Consider the following 19,623-nt stretch of genomic DNA (forward strand, 5'->3'; position numbering starts at 1 on the left):
ACACAGGCTATCACTTTGGTGACAACTCGGCTAAGATCATGCCATTGCAGCCTGTAAGAAATCAGTTGGAGTAGCTCCCTGCAAAACTGTGTATGGTGGGAATGTGGAGCTGCAGGCCCAGTGGCCAAATCCAGCCCTCCACGGGTACCTAGATGATCACCCCCTTTCCCCCAACCAATCATTTGGGGGTTTCCTGGCTTCTGTGCAGTCTCTCCCCCATCCATTTTAAAAGGTTGAAATGCTTCTCCTAAGGCTGAACTACTGACATTAAGAGCTTTAAGCTAAACTATGCTGGTATTTGGCACAGACCCTTTTTTCTTCAGCCCCCCCCCACCACTGGAGCCCCCTCCCCCAACTTCTTCGAAATAGAATTTTGCCCTCAGGCTGAAAGATGTTCTATACACCCCTGGTGTATAGTCTAAAGAAGTTATTGAAAGAGGCAAGTGATAGGAGGGGTCAGTTTTCAGGGGGGTGGTTCAGGGGGGAGGTGAAACCCACTAGCCATGCACCACTTCATTTGGCAACCAATGGCCCATAGCCACTTAAAAAAAAATAACCCAGAAGCACCATAGAATGACCCCCACATGACATAAATGTCTCCCTGCCATTGGAGAGCACTGTTTTCATGCCCTAGAAGGTGCATTCCAACATCAAGCATGTTTAACCCCTTCTCAACCCCGCCCCCCAAATCCCTGAAATGACATGCCCACTCGCCCATCTTTGCCACTTGAAAATGGGGCAGTGAAAATGGGTGGGCCGTTTGGAGGGCAGCATTCGTATTATCTGCGTTTATCTGAAACATGTTTGGAGGGCAGCATTCGTATTATCTGAAAACAAACATTCTATGCCAAGGAAATGCTACATGTCCCACACAGCGAGCAAATCATCCGCATACATTTGTTCATCCTGCATCCGTTCTTCTGCTTCCACTAGTCCCCAAAAGGAACAGGCATAAGCACAGAAGTCCCACCTCATGGCCAAATGTAGAGTTTCCAGACAGTCGAGGAAGAAGAAAGAACAATACCCTGGCCAGGTCTTAGTATGGATGTACAAACTCCCCACTGTCCGGTCTGGGGAGGGTTCCATGAGGGGCAATTTGGGCTGCCCTCGGAGTCCTCCAGAGCCAAGCCATGTCCTGGAGTTCGAGGAAGAAGAAAGAACAATACCCTGGCCAGGTCTTAGTATGGATGTACAAACTCCCCACTGTCCGGTCTGGGGAGGGTTCCATGAGGGGCAATTTGGGCCGCCCTCGGAGTCCTCCAGAGCCAAGCCATGTCCTGGAGTGGAGCAGCTCTCCAGCTCTTTATAAGATGCGATACGGTAATGGAGGCTGCCAGTAGCCTATTGCAGGAAAAATACAGCTGTAAATGGCGTACTGTACGCCATTTGCGGCCGTGAAGCACTGACTTTGACCTAAATTGCAGCCGTTTATGCCTGTATTGAGGTCAAAGTTAGTGCTTTACGGCCATTTATGGCTGTAACTTTCCTGCGATGAGCTAATGGCAGCCTCCATTAGCATATCGCATCTTATAGGAAGCAGACCGCCGCCCTGCCGGAACCGCTCCGGACCCCAAGACAAGTGCAGCCGCTCCACCAAAGACTCCAGAAGTCGGATTCTTTGGAATCCAGCCTCAATGGAGTCCACAGCGGAATTCTCGGGCATCCCTAGGATTCAGGCCACTAGTTACTAGGGATGTACGAAAGTCACTTACCTGTTCGCGGATTATGCTGATGCTGGGGAGGAGGCGCTCCATCCCTCCCCCCGAAATTCTGGCCGGGGGGGAGGCGCTCCGTCCCTCCCCCTCCCCGTATCCTGGCCGGCCGGCTCCGCTCTGCAGGGATTCTGCGGAGCCGCCGGCCGGCTCCGCCAGCAGCCGGACATCCGGCCGCTGGGTAGCAGGGACGCAAAAGGCGGCAGCCGTAGCCGCCGCCGTTTGCGTCCCTGCAGTCAGCCGTGATAGGCTACGTAAATGTTTATGTAGCCTATCACAGCTGATTTAAAACAAAAACACGCGCATACGCAAATGGCGGCGCCCATGGGCGCCATTTGCATACGCGTGTTTTGTTTTTGTTTTTTAATCAGCCGTGATAGGCTACGTAAACCTTTACATAGCCTATCATGGTGTTTTTTAAAATTTAGCCGTGATAGGCTATGTAAATCTTTACGTAGCCTATCACATTTTTTTATTATTTTTTTTTTAACTTGGAAATGGCGGCGGTGGCAGCCGGTCAGAAGACCGGCCGCTGCAGCCGCCGCCGCCGCCAAACCACCGCTGGAGCCGCCACTGGAGCCACCGCTGCCAGGAAGATCCACCCCAGGTAAGTCCCGTCCCGGGGGGGGCGGAGGGGTCATTCCGCCACCGATTTCAGGGCGAGATCCATGGCAAAACTTTCGTACATCCCTACTAGTTACCAAAATAATGTGTAACAAGGCCAGGATGCCATGGAGAGGGAGTAAGGGGCCGGATGTGCCCGATCTCGTCTGATCTCAGCAGCTAAGCAGGGTCAGCCCTGGTTAGTACTTGGATGGGGGACCGCCTGGGACGCAGGCTTCCTGCATTGAGCAGGGGGTTGGACTCGATGGTCTTGCAGGCCCCTTCCAACCCTAGGATTCTATGAACAGGACCCTGAACCCTGGTCCTCACTGGTTCCTGAACTCTCATCTTCAGAAGAGGAGGCTCCTGAGTTAATTGACCAGTAGACTCAGTTACAGAAAAGCATCATGAGTCTTCTGCCTCCTTAGGACCCAGTTGCCCAGGAAGACCCCAGAGACAAACTCCCTTGCATCCATGGGGGTGGGGGGGTCACACTGCAATCCTCAGGCTCTGAAGACTCCAGCCCTGAAGACACCAGAACACCACAGTCACCCCCACATCATCACAGTCTGAGGCTGCTAATACAGACAAGGCCCCTTTAAAAGAACCGGTCTTTGTCAGTGCGGTGGTGGGACTAATCAGCCTAAAGAAAGCCAGATCCCTACTTAAGGCTCAGTCACAATCTGCTGCTTGTTGGAGCAACATACAGACAGGCATGCTTGGCTTCCAGTCCTAGCATCACTCAGAGCTCTCCGTGGAGCTGTCCCTGCCTTCCTGGGAAACCTGACATTCTGTGTGAACAGAATGCTGGACTAGATGGACCCATGGTCCGATCCAGCACGGCTATTATTATGTTCTTATGTTATGTTCTTATGACTTACCGAAACCCCAGAAAAACCTGGTCCACAGTGGACTACTGTAATCTAGACCTCACCAGTGCCCAACAATGCTCAGTGCTCACCGCTCATCGTGACAGAAGCAGAACAGAATATAGGATATTTTATTTCAGGGAAACTCAGAAGCATCTTTTTCACTTTGTGCGCATGCTCAAACCATGTGCACACATGTGCAGCGAAGGCTCTGAGGCAGATTGATGAAGTAAGCCCCAGGCACCATTTCATATGTTGATACATCTGTGTGCTTCCTCCATAATCACCCAATCCTCCCCGCACCATGCCTGCAAAAGTTCTCTGGAGCTTAGATATGCGTGAATCAGCAGTACTCAAGCTCCCCAAATTTCTCAGAAGGCCATCTTGAAGCTTGTTCCTACCTGACTCCATCTCAGATTGCAAGCTTTGGGGTTTTTTCTCCTTTTTTCACGACAAATCCATGGGCATTTTTGTGCATGTTTTCCCAAATGTACACATCAACAGTGCACCCCTTTGAAATGTATGCATTCTTCTCCCATTGATTAACGTGTATGTGTGTGCATCTTTCAAAAGTACGCATTTTTTTCAAATGTACACATGCCGTCAAATGCATTGGGGGGGGGGGTGTCTGCAAACCATATTGCAAGCTCGGAGATGTACAGACTTCAACTGCAGATTGTGTCTGAGGCCGAGTTTGATCCAGAAGGTGCAAACTGGGTAAATCCTGATAAACAAACAAGCAAACACATTTCTCAGACCTGTCTTTGTGTGCGTTTCTCAAAAGTATGCATTGTTAATGCACATTTTTCATGCTGTTAAACGCAGTGTGGGGGGAGGTACATGGATGTCAGGGTGGACACTGAGCCCATAGAATCCCAGAGTAGTTCTGATTCTGAGGAAGAGCAGTCGCTCCTGGGAGAGGAGCGCGCTCATCCTTCCCAGGGCCAACAGCTGGCAGAGATTCCTCCCACCGGCATTCCTAGCTTAGATAGCAGTCCTGGGAGTGACAGAGCGCGGGAAGCAGACTTGATGGATGCACGACGCCGACGCAGAGAGCGGCGCCAAATGGAGGGCGCAGAAAGGAGGCGTAGTGCCCGGTTGGCGCGCAAACAACGGCTGCGCCCAGAGGCTGCAAGGGAAAAGGGGAGGGACTCTCCCTAGTCCTTAAGTTCAGGGGTCTGCCAGTGATTCCCTTTCAAATGGGGACCAACTGTTCCCAATTAGGACATAGGTACTCTGCTGCTCAGATCTAGTTGCTAACAGTAGAGTCATTAAGTTGTAAAAAGAGGAATAAAAGCTTTGAAAGAAGAATCCCCTTTGTCTGTGTCTGGACTTGGCTACTGGATTAGACTGAGAGAGCCCTCCAAGGAGCCCTTGACAGTGAATCATATTGCAAGCTCAAAAATGACCACAGATCACATCTGAGTCCACGTTCAGTCCAGGAGGTGTGATCTGGGTAAATCCTGATAAAAAATGGACAGACGTGAATTTCTCATATGTTTCGACTCGACTGAGGTTAAACAGGGTAGGTGGTGGAAAAGCAATGTGGGATTTCTCTCGCACTCTTTTCCCCATTATATGGGAACATAGGAAGCTGCCATGTACTGGACATACCATTGGTCCACCTAGTACAGTATTGTCTGACAGCAGCTCTCCACGGTTCCAGCCGTACCTGGAGAAACCAGGGATTGAACCTGGGAGCATTGCATGCAAAACAGGTGCACTACCACTGAGCTATGTCCCCTCCCTGTTCAACTCCTTCACCGCACATTAGGGATGGCGGAGGAATCCGCCATGGACTCCAATGGGGCCGGATTCTTTAGAATCCGGGCCCCCGGAGTCTGTGGCAGAACGGACTACACCTCCCCGCCACCCCTCGAAATCCCCATGGGATGAGCCCTACCTGGCAGTGGTGGCTGCTCCGGGTCGTTGTCTCCATCCGCTGCCGGGCTGCGGAACGAAATGGCAGCCGGCGTAGTGGCCGCCATTTGCGTCCCTGCCCGTGGCCATTCACAGCATTCACGGCCTATCACGACAAAGAGCAGGGATGCAAATGGCAGCCGCTATGCCGGCCGCTATTTGCAGCTGCAGCAGCCCGGCAGTGGATGGCAGTCCAGCTGTGGATGGGCCCGGCCGGCGGCTCCACGGACTCGCTGCGGAGCCGGCCAGGCAGGATTCCAGGGGGAGGGACAGATTGCCTCCCCCCCAGCGGACTCTGCCACCCGGAACGGTGAGTGGGGTTCGTACACCTCTACCACACATTGAAGCCATACAGCCTCAACCACCATATCTGCCACCACCAGCCACAAGAGCAAACCAGAAAGCTTTTACTATTTGCTTCCCTTTCGCCGGAGTCTTACAGGCTCCGCCCACTGCTCTCGGCCTGGCTCCACCCCCTTCTCCCACCCAGGCAACAGAACCTTTGAAAAGAAAAAGGGCAGCACTAGCCAACAGAAATTCAGCTTTTCCCTAGTCCTGCTCATGAGATTCCATTAGCCACCGGTAGGGATGTCAGCGAAATCTGCAACAGAATTAAATGAGTTTGGATGGCTATGAATCCGGCCCCTCAGATCCTGCAGCAGATCACCTTTTCCCAAGTCCCTTGGAGGCTGCAGACTTGAGGACTATTTTTGTTTGTTTGTTTTCGTTTTGTTTTTGACTTTCTGGAAGTTTACACAAATTTACTCGTAGGAAAGCATGGTAAAAACACACACACGCTGGCTGAAAATGCTAATTCCCCCCGTAGGTAAGGCATGAGAATGAGCATTTGGTGCGTGTGTGCATGTGTGTGCGCGCATGCACATTTTGGTGGGGAGACTTGAGCATTTTCCGAAGTGCACATTTGTGCAAATGCAAATTTTCACAAATTTGGGAAACTGGAAAATCATCAGATTCTGTCCATGAGTGGACATCAGAATGAAAGGCACCTGACAACCCACGCAATGCAGACAGAACCACTGGTCTCCAAACACTCACAGGCCTCACTTTAACTGCCTAAAGGACTAGAAACCTGAACCGATTTCTACCTCCAGGACCAGTTCCTGTCGCTGCACAGCACAACATACACACAGCCTTCCTCCATTCCTCATGCTTATCACCCCCAGCAAGCAAGAGCTAAACAGCACACACACACACACACACACACACACACACACACCAATTCAACTGAACCATGCTCAACACCAGCAAAACATGAAAAATGTACTTTCATCACTAACCCCCTACAGTTCTCTGAGCTGAAGTGTCTCTCCCCTTCTCAAACCATCAACTTCTGTTGTTTCTCTGCTCCGTGGGTGTCTCTGCTAAGCACATTCCGTCCCGCCTTGTTAGCCAGGGGAGGGGAGTTCATGGCTCCAAGTTCCTCTCCTCCCCTGCCCTGCCCAGGCAGCCGATGCAAGGAACTGCTGGAGCAAAGGAGCCCTTGGCTGGTATCCCTAGCACAGAGCCTTGGCTGATGACACCCCCCGACCAACACACACGTGATCAAACAAGTGCCCCTTGTCTTAGCCACGCTGCCCCCACACCGCGAGGCATGCACGGCAGTGGAGACTGAGCATGCAGCCCTGTACAATTAGCCACACACCAGAGGGTCAGAAACATTTTGCATGATGAGGCAAAACAGCTGAGGAATGCACCAGAGTGGGTGCTCTGATGTTTCCTTGCTAACCCCTCATTCCGAAGCAAAGAAAAACTAGATCAGAATGGCACATTGAGTCTGACACCCCGATTCCCACAGTGGCCAACCAGAGGCCTCCAGGAAGCTCACAAGCAGAACATGTGGGCGACAGCCCTTGCTTGCCTGTTCTCCCCAGAAACTGGTATTTAGAGGTAGGCTGTTCCCGAACATGGAGGTTCCATTCCTAATTGCTTGTGCCAACAAAAACAAAAGAGTCATCTTGCAGGATCAGACCAAAGACGCATCAAGTCCAGCATCCAGCTTTCCACAGTGGGCAGCCCAGTACCCATAGGCAACTCAGAAGCATGGCGTGAAAGCAAAAGCCCTCTGTCCTATGGCTGGGAGAACCAGGCATGTTCGAGCTTGCCAAAATTCTCCCAACATCACTGCAAGGTCAGTTGGGCTCACTCCCCTTTCCCTTTGCAACCTGTCCAAATGGGAAAAGGGTGCATTTCAAACAGGTGCAGCAAGCATTTCTGTGCACATTGTTCGAAAGTGTGCACTCCTCCAGCCCGACTGATTACAGCATGAACATGCGTCTGCGTGTGTGTTTGTGCAGAAAATATGCATTTCAAAATGCGCCTTTAAAAAACAACAACCCCACAATGAACAACACATTTTTCAAATGCGATGGCACGTTTTGGACTATGTAAACCTTTGGGGGAGAAATGCACTCCCTTTCATATTCAGGGTTGCAAATGGGGCACATTTGGATGATTTGTGAACCGAAATGAAATTCTCCTACATCTCTACCATCTCCCACTTCCTGCTCCCTAGATAAAGCGGAGACGTTAGCCAGTTCCTCCTGCACTGATGTGTTGGCACAAAGTCATAGCACCCACGCTTGGACTGGACCTGACGCAAGGAGGATGACCGCTTGCCCGTGTAAACCACTGCACCTTTGCGGCCTTTGTGAGGAATTCCTTCCTGAAATGTTATCAGCATTAGCTGCTAATACTGTCATTGTAAACTTTCCAGCTCCCTCCCCACAGCCTCTGAGAATTAGATCTTTGAGTCGGAAACGGATGCATTTTGTCTCCAGCGCACATCCCCGTAAATGCATGTGCATGAACAACACACAGTGGCAATTAGAGATGTCACGAGCATGCGGTTGGGGCTCGAAGCCCGGCTAGAAGTTGCCCGTTCGGCCCCCCGGACACCAGGTCGCAGACCTGAGCTCTTGCCCGACTCGTGACGTGCTGAGTCAGGCAAGAGCTCGGGCACCCGCTCCCTCAGCAAGGAGAGGGGAAGAAGCCAGCGCCTCTCCTCCTTCCCCCATCCTTGCCACAGTGGCAGTGGCATGGGAAAGGCTGGTTGTTTTCCATCAGTTTTCCTGGCCTTACGGAAAATGATCAGCTTTCCCCTTGCCACCGCCGCTGTAGCAGGTGGGTGAGGGGAGAAGGAGGCACCTATCCTCTTCTCCGCCCCCCAACCTGCTAGAGGCCAGGGTGAGTGGCTGGGGGCTGGCTGTACCAAGGCCCTTCTTCCCTGTGCCAGCCTTTGACACGTAAAGCAGAAGCAGAAGGTTCCCGGTTCAATCCCTGGTATCTCCAGGTAGAGCAATGAAAGAATTAGGGATGTCAGAGAATGCCAGTGCATTCGGCCCCCCCGAAATCTGTGGCGGAACGGCCTGCCACCCCCCAGCCCCTCTGCGGATCCCCCCTGGGACAAGACTTACCTGGGGCGGATCTTCCAGGCGGCAGCAGCTCCGGCAGCGGCGGCGGCTGCTCTTCCGACCAGCTACTGCCGCCGCCATTTGTCTTGTAAAAAAAAAACCCACAATGTGATAGGCTATGTAAAGATTTACATAGCCTATCATGGCTGGGTTTAAAAAAAAAAAACGCGTATGCAAATGGCGGCGGCTACGATCGCCGCCATTTGCGTTCCTTATTTTTGGCCATCTTAATCTACGTAAATATTTATGTAGACTATGATGACGAAAATAAAGGGGAACGCAAATAGCGTAGCAGGTGCTATTTGCGTCCCTTTTTGATTCGCCGTTTTAGCCTACATAAAGATTTACGTAAGCTAAAATGGTGAATCAAAAAGGGACGCAAATAGCCCCCACTACGCTATTTGTGTTCCCCTTTATTTTCGCCGTCATAGTCTACGTAAATATTAACGTAGATTAAGACGGCCAAAAATAAGGAACGCAAATGGCGGCGGCCGTAGCTGCCACCATTTGCGTACACTTTTTTTGTGTTTTTTTCCCCAGAGCCCTCTGCGGCTGGAAATCCAGCTGCAGACGGCTCTGGGCTGGGCTGGGCTGGGCCTGGCCGGCTGCTCCACGGAGCTGCCGCGGAGCACAGCCGGCCATCGAGGATTCCAGGGGGGAGGAACGGATTGCCTCCCCCCCGTCGAGGATTCTGGGGGGAGGGACAGAACGCCTCCCCCCCACCATCAACATAATCTGCGGAAAGGTAAGTGACTTTCGTACATCCCTAGAAAGAATCCTGCCTGAAATGCAGGGATGTGCGAAACAGCAGAACTTGAGCTTGCCAAAAGTTCTCCAAATTCCATCTTGGAGCCAACTCAAGTTCCTATCAGATTGTGAGCTATTTTTTCCTTGTTGCATGGAAATCCATGAGTATTTCCATACATTTTTCCAAATGTACCCATCAATCGTGCGTATCTTTGAAATGTGCACATTCTTCTCTCAATGATTAAAATGTATTTTCTCCAAAACTAGACACATTTCCTAATTTGTGCAACTTTCCTCATATAAACTAAAGCAGGCCTTTCAGTCTACGGGGGGGGGGAGGCAGGATTAGGGAATTTGCACAAAATTTAACAGGGGAAGTTGCAGAAATCAAACACGAGCACATGTCCAGCAATTTGCAAACACTTTTGGTGGATGTGTGCCATTATGTTCTGGGCTTCGAACAGGGCACACGCACACATTTGGTGAGCAAAAACAAAATTTGCATACAGCGCTACCCAAAAGCAGCCTCCATTAGCTCGCTCCCTGCCTAACAAATCCAGTTTGTTAATCCTCAAACACAGAACCCAGTGTTGGTCAACTTTCTGCTGTCAAGTCTCAACCATTTCTCTGTGCCCTTTAGTTGCCATGGAAAAGGATGGATCTTGATATCATCTTCCTGGCCAAAAACATCCCCCTTGGAACACTTGGCCTATATGCATTGCCCCTTGGCTGTCAATCTTCTTGACTTGCGCCTAAGATGGAACAAGGCAGAACCGGGGAGCATGTTCTTCTCTGAAGCTGGGTCCAGGGAGAGCAAATGAATTAAAACCAAGATGCATTGTGGGAGGAAACTCTTACTATTTGTTGTCAGAGAGAGAGCAAAGGAACAAGACTCGTCCTTGCCCTCCGATGTGGAACCTGCATTTTTTGTTTAATACACTGACTAGCAAAGGGCTACAGACAGAGGGAAATTCATTTGGTTTCCATTTTCATATGAACCAGCTTAATTCACACTAGTGAGAATTTCATTTCAACTCCATTTTGAGAAGAGTTTGCCAGAAATTGCGAAGTTCTCCATATTCAGGACAAAAAAGAACATCTTACCACTCATCTTGTGCCTGATTCCTGTTCACATTCTGAATTGCTGCTCTCTCTATGCAGACATGAAAATTGCACAAATCAAGCTGCGGTCGAACGTGAAATTTGCGCACATTTCCCCAGCATTGCATAAATGCCCTAATTTGCGCAACTTCCCTCCACAGATTGCAGTGGAGCTGATTCACTCTACAGGGGACATTTGGGCGAATTAAGAAAGTTGGCCAAATCAAGCTGGGAAGGTTGCGCAAATTGAACATCTCTTCAGCAATTTACGAATATTTTCAGCAGACACATGTTCACGCTCGCAATTGCATTCGAGGCGTCGAACAGGGATGGGCATATGTTTTGCAAGCAAAAATGACATTCTCATAGGTCCCTATTCTGGAAAAGGCATGGCTGGAAGTCTGAGCATCAGCAACATTTTGTATGAGTTGCATTTGTTGTGTGTAAGAGCCACTGATGTACCCCCCCTCCATGATTTTGTCTAATTCCCTGCTAAAGCCCCCTTAGTCCATGGACATCCCCACATCTGAGTATTCCCTATCCTCTATCCCAGAATCACCCATCAACCCACTGCTTGCCTTTTGTTAGGCAGCCCAGCACGCCTGCCAATTAAAACCACGTTCCTGGCATGCGGCACAAGGCAGGCTGTGCAGCAAAGACACCCCATAATGAGACTCTCCTTTCCTGAATGCACTTATGCCTTGCTGCACTCCCTCCTTGCCTCCGCTCTTGACGCGTTTCAATATTTCTCCTAATGAAGACAATAAAACCGACACTCTCTCTCTCCAACCCACTGAAGGGAAGGGGGAAAAAAATACTCAGCCTCCTTTTGAAAATGGGAAAAGAACCAGCTGCTCAGGTGAGAGAAGGTGGGAAGACAAACATGGGATTCGGATGGATGGTGATGGTTGTGGGTGGAAATATATATAGTTTGATGATTACTAGAGATAACTATATATATAGTTTATTTAACTGAATGTAAAAACCTAAAAGGTGTTGTATACATTCTGTAGGGAAAACTACCACAGACCTGAGGACAAGATTCTGTGAGCACAAATCTGTGATTCTTACCAAAAACCTGGAGCAGCCTGTGGCAAGACATCTCAACTCACCTGCACATACTGCCTCGGGTTTACAGTTCCAACAGAACAAGCAAAAGACACTGACATGCTTGACAAAAGGGAAAACTTCTGGATCTGCATCCTCAGAACTCTTAGTCCAAATGGCCTTAATTCGGAGGACAATTCATAAGCATTGCACCAGTCATACCTCTGTTTTTACTCCTAAGGAGTTTTCATCTCCAGGCATTCCAAACTGCCACTCCTGGTATCCATTTAACAGCACAGCTACTGATGATGGTTGTTTAGTTCTCGCTTTCTCTTGCTCTTGCTCTTGCTCTCCTGTCTGTCTGTCTGTCTGTCTATCTATCTATCTATCTATCTATCGAGAGAGATTTAAAATGCTCTGTTATTAGTCTTTCTATCTTTCAGTCAAGGAAGTCTTCCTGGAATAAAAATGTTTTAGGAGGCGCTGGAAACAGTAGTACATTGGAGTCTGCCTGACCTCCAGAGGCAGGGAGTTCCACAAGAAGGGGCCACCACATTGAAGGCTCTTCTCCGAGTGGACTCCAATAGGTCCATGCAGAACCTCCAGGAGCAAGCCCTCTGATGTGTACTCAGTGACAGGGCAGACTGGTAAAGAAGGAAGCAAAAGCACTCACTCAGGTAGCCTGGTCCCAAGTTGTTTAGGGCTTTGTACACTAGTATTAGAACCTTAAACCTGGCCCGGAAGTGAATAGGCAGCCAGTGCAGTTCCCTCAGCAAAGGAGTTGCATGTTGAAGTGGGGCAGATCCTGACAACAGCTGAGCTGCTGCGTTCTGAACTAGCTCCAGCTTTTGGAGCAGCCTTGTTCATTTGTAAGAAGACTGAGGGCAGAATCCATGCCCTGTGTACATACGCACATATCATATGGACATACGAGGGGTCATGATATTGAGTCTGACCTTTGGTTCACCTGCCCCAGTCTTGTCTGCTCTGACTGGCAGTGGCTTTCCATGCCCTCAGGCAGAGGTTCTTCCTTTGTCATTACAAGATGTCTACTATTCCTTGGTTAGTTATTTATTACTATTATTGTTAACATTTCTATACCACCTTCTTGGCTAGAAAACCATCAAGGCAGCAAAAGACCATGTAAAACAACCTCAGCACAACCAAAACAAGGACGTGAAAAACACTGAAAGGTTTTAAACAACATAACTTAAAAGGCTAAATTAAAAGGATGCATCTTCACACCCTTTCTAAAAGCCAAGGGGGTGGGAGAGGGGCAATCATAGTTCTTGGAGGAGCGCGTTCCGCAGTTTGGGAGTGACACAGGAGAAACCCCTTGTTCTTTTCATGTAAAAATCCATGCATATTTCTGTGCACATTTTTCCAAATGTACGCATCAATTGCACATATCTTTGAAATCTACAAATTCTTCTCCTTGGGATTAAAGCATATTTGTGCACATTTTTCAAAAGTACACATTTTTTTCTTGCAAATCTCCCCAAAGTACACATTTTTCATGCACATTTTCCAAAAGGGCACATTTTTTCATGTGCATTTTTCAAAAAAATGTGTTTTTTCTCATGTACATTTTTGAAATGGACACCTTCTGTCAAGCACATTTTTGAGGGCCGTGATTTACACTGCAAGACTGGAAGTACGCGGACTTCAATTGCAGATTGCATCCAAGTCCGTGTTGAGGCTGGAAAATCCTGATCAAAACTGAACCAAAACAAATTTCTCATACATCCCTATCATTGCTAGACACTTAAAAGATTTGGAGCTCAAGCCCATTGGATACAAATCTGCATATCCTGATTTATATGGATCTATGCAAATTTAGAAATAATTACTAGGACTTATTTACACTTTGCAGGAGGCACAGCCTGCCAATTAGCATCTCACGCAAATCATTGCTCATAAAATGGATTCTTCAATTAATTTCCACCCTGACCCAGATAATCCCAAACCAATGTTGAAAAAAATTCTAAGCGTAATTGCCATGCAGAGGAATATGGGGAGGGGGGGGCTGTTGCAGCATGTAGAAAGGGTAGAATTAACTCTTCCATTCCCAGCTGCAATCCCCCTTGAAAATTGCCCCCCTGCATGGCAATTAAGGTGGGGGGTGTGGATTTGGTGCCAATGGACACTCAGATCTATGTGGAATAGATCCAGGGCTCTGCGACATAGTTTTGGGGCTGAGGCCCCAAGAGCTCAGACCTAGCAATACCCTGCCCCACTCCAAGGTCATCCCTTGAAAAAGCTCAATCCTATCCATCGCTGGTCATTATGATCCAAAAACTACAGGCTCACATCCTTATATTGGCACATGTCTTTCTGCTCTGCTATAAACTGAAGGCTAATATGTTAATGAGAGGGATTCCCATTGAAAATGGAATGGACAATGGAAACAATTTACCTCAAGGAGAGGCCATGGGCTCTCCCTCACTGGAGGATTTCAAACAGAAGCTAGAGAGCCATCTGCTGGGGATGTTCTAGTACTGGCTTTCCTGCAGCAAGCAGCAGGGTGGACTAGATTGCCTCTCAGGAACCCGCCAGCTCCACCATTCTATGAAATAGGCCCTTAAAATGTCAGAGGGGGCAAGTGCTAGAGATGTATGAATTTTGTTAAATCAGTTCTCTCTATGCTTTGCAGATTGTCAGCCATCTTTCATTCCGTCATCCATTCATTGATGGAATTGGATTTTTTAAGGGATATACAAGAATTGCATTCCATTTGCGCTAATGCATATTAGCACAACTGCACATTCGTGTACCTCTCCCTCAAAGTTAAAAACAAGTCTGCAGAATCTGTGCGAGGCGGAAAAGGGCCATCTGCCTCAGAATCCACAGGTCAAATTCATAGAATCCAAACTGACATCCCTACCAGACGCCCCTTCCAGATAAGCGGCTCACCCCTACTGCCCTCCTCATTGCTGGACCTCTGTGGGTACTTGAAGAGAAATCACTCTTTACAACCAACGGATACCTGATTCATGAGCTAGAAATCAAAATAAGACTGCAGTCCTCAGCAAGCATACTTGAGAAAGTGAACTCCATCAAAACCAGTGGGGATTTCATCACAGAAGATATGTTCAGGATGGATGTGTTAATGAGAAAGATAACATTATGTCCTTTTCGAATATCTAATCTGCAGGACAAAGCGCCCTCCCCACGAAATGTACGTTGCTTCTTCATTGCCCCCACCCCAAGGATTTTGTCTGGTGCTGCCACACAAGTCTCAGTATTGTCATCTTTTGGTTTAGCTCATTTTAGATAAAGGGAGTATTATTTTCCCATAGGGGAGTAGTCAGACAAGCAATCCTTCCTCCCGTCCACTATACACACACCTACAGTCTGATGTGGTATAGTCCAGGAAAAACCTTATCATGCCACCATCTTGGTTGTATAAATTGGTCCCATAAATAAGATCACATGAATATGTACCACCAATCAAATATGACATAGCTGATGGGATGATGTTACATGATGATGCAGGATGTTGCTATGGCTCTGAGTTTTAGGAAACTGGGAGGGGGGCAGAGACAACACTCCCAAGAAGAGGCCATCAAGCACATGGAATAATGAGACAACATTGTACATGATGCACCATGGAAGGGGTGTTGAACCTCTTTCATCCTGAGGGCTGAATGCTATTTCCAAGAAGTTCTCAGGGCCACATTCCAGTGATGGGTGGGGCCAAAGAAAAGGGGGTGGGGCCAAAAATAAAAAAAGCCAGGATATTGTAGCTTAAAGGTCTTAGTAACTAAGCTTTAGGAGAGTCATTGCAACCTTTTGGGGTGGGGGGAAATTGTGCAAGAGCTGGGAAACCACCAGATGAAGGGCAACTGGGGGTGTGGCTTCCTAGGGAAAGTGGGGGAATTTGCTGGTGGGAGGAAGCAAATGAATGGATATATAGGAGCGGTTGCAACTAGTGCTGTGCCAAAAATTTCTCCCACTTTTTTTCAACCATTCTCATTCAATTTGATAGAGGAGAAATTGCTTTTGAAAAGAAATTCAATGGTGAAGAAATTTCAGAGAAATTCTGATGGGTTGGGTTTGGGTTTCTTGGGCTTGCCTTACTTAGGAGGTGACCGAGGAGTGAGTGCAAATGTTGCCTCTGGCTGCCTACAGCTTCCTCAGCTTCCTACACTTCAACTCCAGCCCAGTTGAAGGCACGATGAGGTAATTCCTCCCATAGGGCTTTTTCAGATCAGGATGTGCAGGCAGGCTGGGAGGCTACCTGTGATGAGGTAAGCTCAACAACACCACAAAAATAAATTACAAAACATCCTGAACAAGGCAGAACAATGGAAGCCTCTTTCATGGTGTGACAAAACGTTCAGGAAATTGGAGCACAGATTCTGGCAGAGGACGAACTCGACCTCATCCTTGGAGCCGGACACAACACTGCCCCCACCTGCTTGCAATGGATGAAGACTGGAGGTTGGCCGGCCAAGATAGTTGATGCTGTTGCAGTACCAACCCCTGCAAAACCCTGAGGAAAAAGAAAGAAGCTGTGCTACAAGCCCTGCCAATGGGGAGCCCTACCTGGGAGAAATGGTGGAGACTTTCTCCCCCACCCCCGGAGAAATTTGGTGAAATTCTCTCCCAAAGTTCTCTGCCCACAAGCAAGGTGGAGAATTTCAAGAGGCCATTTGTGCATAACTCTGGTTCCAACCATCCGTATCATTACAGCAGTCTGAGTCTTTGGAATTGGGAAGGGCAAGTTGATGGTATAAATAAATGGTGAGATTGTCTTTAGAAAACCTGAAGCAAAAAATATTTAATGACCTTATTTACAATATCAGTCCTGTAGAGGTTTTAGAATGGGTTTGCTTTCAAATCAGCTCTATGAATTGGAGGCCAAATGAAAAATGAGTCTTGCTGGTGGGATGGGAGAGATTTATAATGATGCTGTCAAACTAAGACAGACACAGAGGAGGAAAGAGGGAAGGAGGCAGCATGAGAGAAAAAGGGCGAGGATGGAGTGAAGAAGTCGCAATTGATGAAACGAGGGAGGAGTAAATCAATACAACTGGGGACAATTGTGGGGGAGGGAGAAAACCCCAGAGGGAGAAAGGGAAGGGCAGCCAAAAGGAGGAAAAATAGATCAACAGAAGGAGGAAACAATGGCAACTGATATACATGGCAACCCCAAACATCCCAGCGGTTGATGGGCTGAAACAATAGCAAAATGCAATTTGTAGTGCTGTTATTCTTTGCTATAGCAACGTAAAGCAACCAACCCTAGACAGATAAAACAAAAAAAAAACCAGTCCAGTCCAAGGCAGACACATACCATCATGTCCAGACAAAGACATGTGCGGCAGCTGAGGGAGTATCCATCTGGGTTGGGTTAAAAAAGAGCAGCATCGGGAAAGAGTTCACACACAGTCACATCCAAGCTCTGTCTGGGAACATGGGTTTTCCTGGAAGCACTTTTGTCTTGGGAGGGGAGAAGATGCGCTGTCCTTCATGAATGCTTTTTAAAAAGGATGGGGTGGGGTGACTGCCCTGCCCCCCTCCATGTGCATGTTTCAAACCACAGGAAAATATCCCTTGGGAGGGGGGACCTGTATCGGTGACTCATAGGCCATTTCTTCACACTATCTTTATAAAGATCCTATGATCCTATGATTTAATTTGCCTGCTTGAAGGCACAACCCTTTTTCCTTTTAAGAAACCTCAAATTCACATAGGAGGATAAAGCCATAAATTATAGAGTTGGAGGGGACCTGAGAGGTCATCTAATCTAACCCCCTTCTCAGTTCAGCTGGAACCCCCGCTGCCCACAGCACTGAGCCCCACTCGCTGGGCTCCTGCCCATGCTTGCTACCTGCTCCCACTTGGTGAGTGGTCTGCAGTCACCCCAGCAGCCACATCAAGCTCTGCAGTCATCGTTTTTTGAAAAATAAAATGGCGATCGCAAGGATTTGCGTATTTGTGAATGCGTGAAAATGCCCATTTTGCAAATGCGCATATTTGCGTAGGCAAAAAAGTGCATTTTGGGAATGTGCACATTTGTACATGTGTGAGAATGCACATTTTGCGGAAATGCCCAGTTTGCGCATATGCAAATATGCATATTAGCAAAATGTGCATTTCCGCACTTACATATATATGTGCATTTTTGAGATTGTCATTTTATTTTTCAAAAAATGGTGACCATGGAGCTCGACAAGGCCGCTGGGGTGAGTGCGGCTGCTCGACAAGCATGGGAGGGGCTTGAGTATGGCCCGGGGAGCAGTGAGTGGGGGCAGGGGCTGGGCGGGTGCCTGGGGAACCCAGATGGGGATAGGTTTGCACAGCCCTACCTATCAGCAACTATAGACCATGATACCTAAGAATGGATCCTCCGTGTACAGAGACAATCTACTTTAGGGATGTGTGAATCAGCAAAACTCAAGCTTGATGAGGTTCTCCAAATTCCACCTTGAACCGTTTTCTGACTCGACTATGTACCAGATTGCAAACTTTGTTTTTTTTCTTTCCCCATGAAACTCCGTGCATATTTCTGTGTGTATTTTTTCCAGATGTACACATCAGTTGTGCACATTTTTGAAATGTATGCATGCTATCGAATGCTGGGGTGTGTGAGACTGCAAATCACTTCACAACCTCAGAAATGTATGGACTTCAACTGCAGATTGCATCCAACTTCATGTTCAATCTGGAAGGGGCGACCTGGCTAAAATCCTGATAAAAAAATGAACTGAAATGAATTTCTCATGCATCCCTCTGAATATGGGCTGTTTTAGAGCAGGGGTGTTGAACCTCATTCTCTCCAAAGGCCAAAATCCATGTTGGAGAAGCTCTCATGGCCTGCCTTCCAGTGGCGGGTGGTGCTGAGTTATTTTGTTGTTATTTATCTATTTCATTTATATCTCACCTTTCTTCCATCATGGAACTCAAGGTGGCTACATGTGGTTCCCAGGCGGTCTACCCTCCAAGCACTGACCAGACCCAGACCTGCTTAGCTTCAGTAAGATAGCTGTCTGACGTACCTTCAGACCACACTCAGGACCATGCTTTCCTGAAGGCAAAAGGGGCAGTCGCAAAATATCAAAATTACTAGCATATTTAAGCTTAAAGCTCTTATTGTCAGCAACTAAGCCTTAGGAGAGGCATGCCAAGCTTTTGGAAGGGGGAGGGGCATACAATTGTTTCTCTCTGACTATTTTAGTTTTAACCTCCTTGAGGTTGGGACCAGTCATATCTGTTCTTTGTACACCACCATGAACATAAATGGTGCTATATAAACAAACAAACAAATCAATGCATCTTTTCGCGTTTTATTCATTCATAAAATCCATTTCAGAATATGTATGCGGTTTCAGTGTCCTGCTCCCCTGACAACTCTACCCAGAATTGGCTTTTCTTGCACTGGGACCAGTACACCAGATTGGACTCAGGTTGTTCAAAAACCTGCCAGTTCTAATTTTTTTTCCCTCCTGATTATAACTGTTTGCAGAGATCCCAACTGAGGGCATGTGAAATCAGAGGGAGAGAGCATCAAAATGCCAACACAGCACTGGAGAAATGGATCACAAAGCATTTGGCTTAAGATGCTGGCAAGACCTGGAAAGGAGTCCTGCCTGAGGCGATGGCCGCCAGGACCTGCTTGTAGGAGATAACAGCTGTCCCTGACAAGGAATGTGAGTGGAGTGTTGTCATCTTTCCAAATGCCATCCCCAAGGGCTGGAAGTCAAACACAGCTCCCCCCCTCCGCCTCCCCAGCAGGCTATGAGCTGCTGTGGATACGCTTCACTCAGAGAGCAGCAGAACAGACTCTTGCATTGTGAGACAAAAGAACACGGAGGTGGGACTGGGGAGGGGGAGGAGAAAGCCATATGTCCTATTTGTCCCATTCTGTGGGCTCTTGAGGCTCACAAGGGGAAGCTGTTAGCAAGATCAAGGCAGGAAGGCAGATCAAGGCAGGAAGAAAGTAGGACCTTGGATAGCTCTGCGTAGATCCTGCTGGCTGGAACTCTTTCCTATTAGGACAATAGGGTGATGTTGTCTCAGCAGGGAATTAAAGCCAACTGAAGTCTTATGTCGGCTGAGAAGACATGGAGTGTGGTCAGCTCCACCTTTCCTGGAGAAGCTTACTGGACTGTTAAGGAGCACCTGGTTTTTGCAGCCTAAGGAGTTATCTTGCAACAGGGACCACTTAAGTATCAGATTCTGGGAATC

The 19,623-nt window shown here is 48.1% G+C and overlaps 1 protein-coding gene across 5 annotated transcripts in view; it reads right to left on the reverse strand.

Annotated features, from left to right (window-relative positions):
• The window catches only part of CADM3 (cell adhesion molecule 3), a 150,461-nt gene that overhangs the window by 38,372 nt on the left and 92,466 nt on the right, over positions 1–19,623 (reverse strand). For 2 of the 5 annotated variants that reach the window (XM_084824514.1, XM_084824516.1), the window contains exon 1: positions 6,403–6,482. The exons of the other annotated variants lie outside the window; for them this stretch is intronic. The gene's annotated coding sequence lies outside the window, so the exon portion shown is untranslated. Of the gene's footprint in view, positions 1–6,402; positions 6,483–19,623 lie in introns of those variants that run through there. 5 annotated transcript variants of the gene reach the window in all.

Source organism: Heloderma suspectum, chromosome 17 (assembly GCF_057233095.1).
Source record: "Heloderma suspectum isolate Gila_16-S chromosome 17, 16-S_ref, whole genome shotgun sequence".
NCBI lineage: Eukaryota > Metazoa > Chordata > Lepidosauria > Squamata > Helodermatidae > Heloderma > Heloderma suspectum.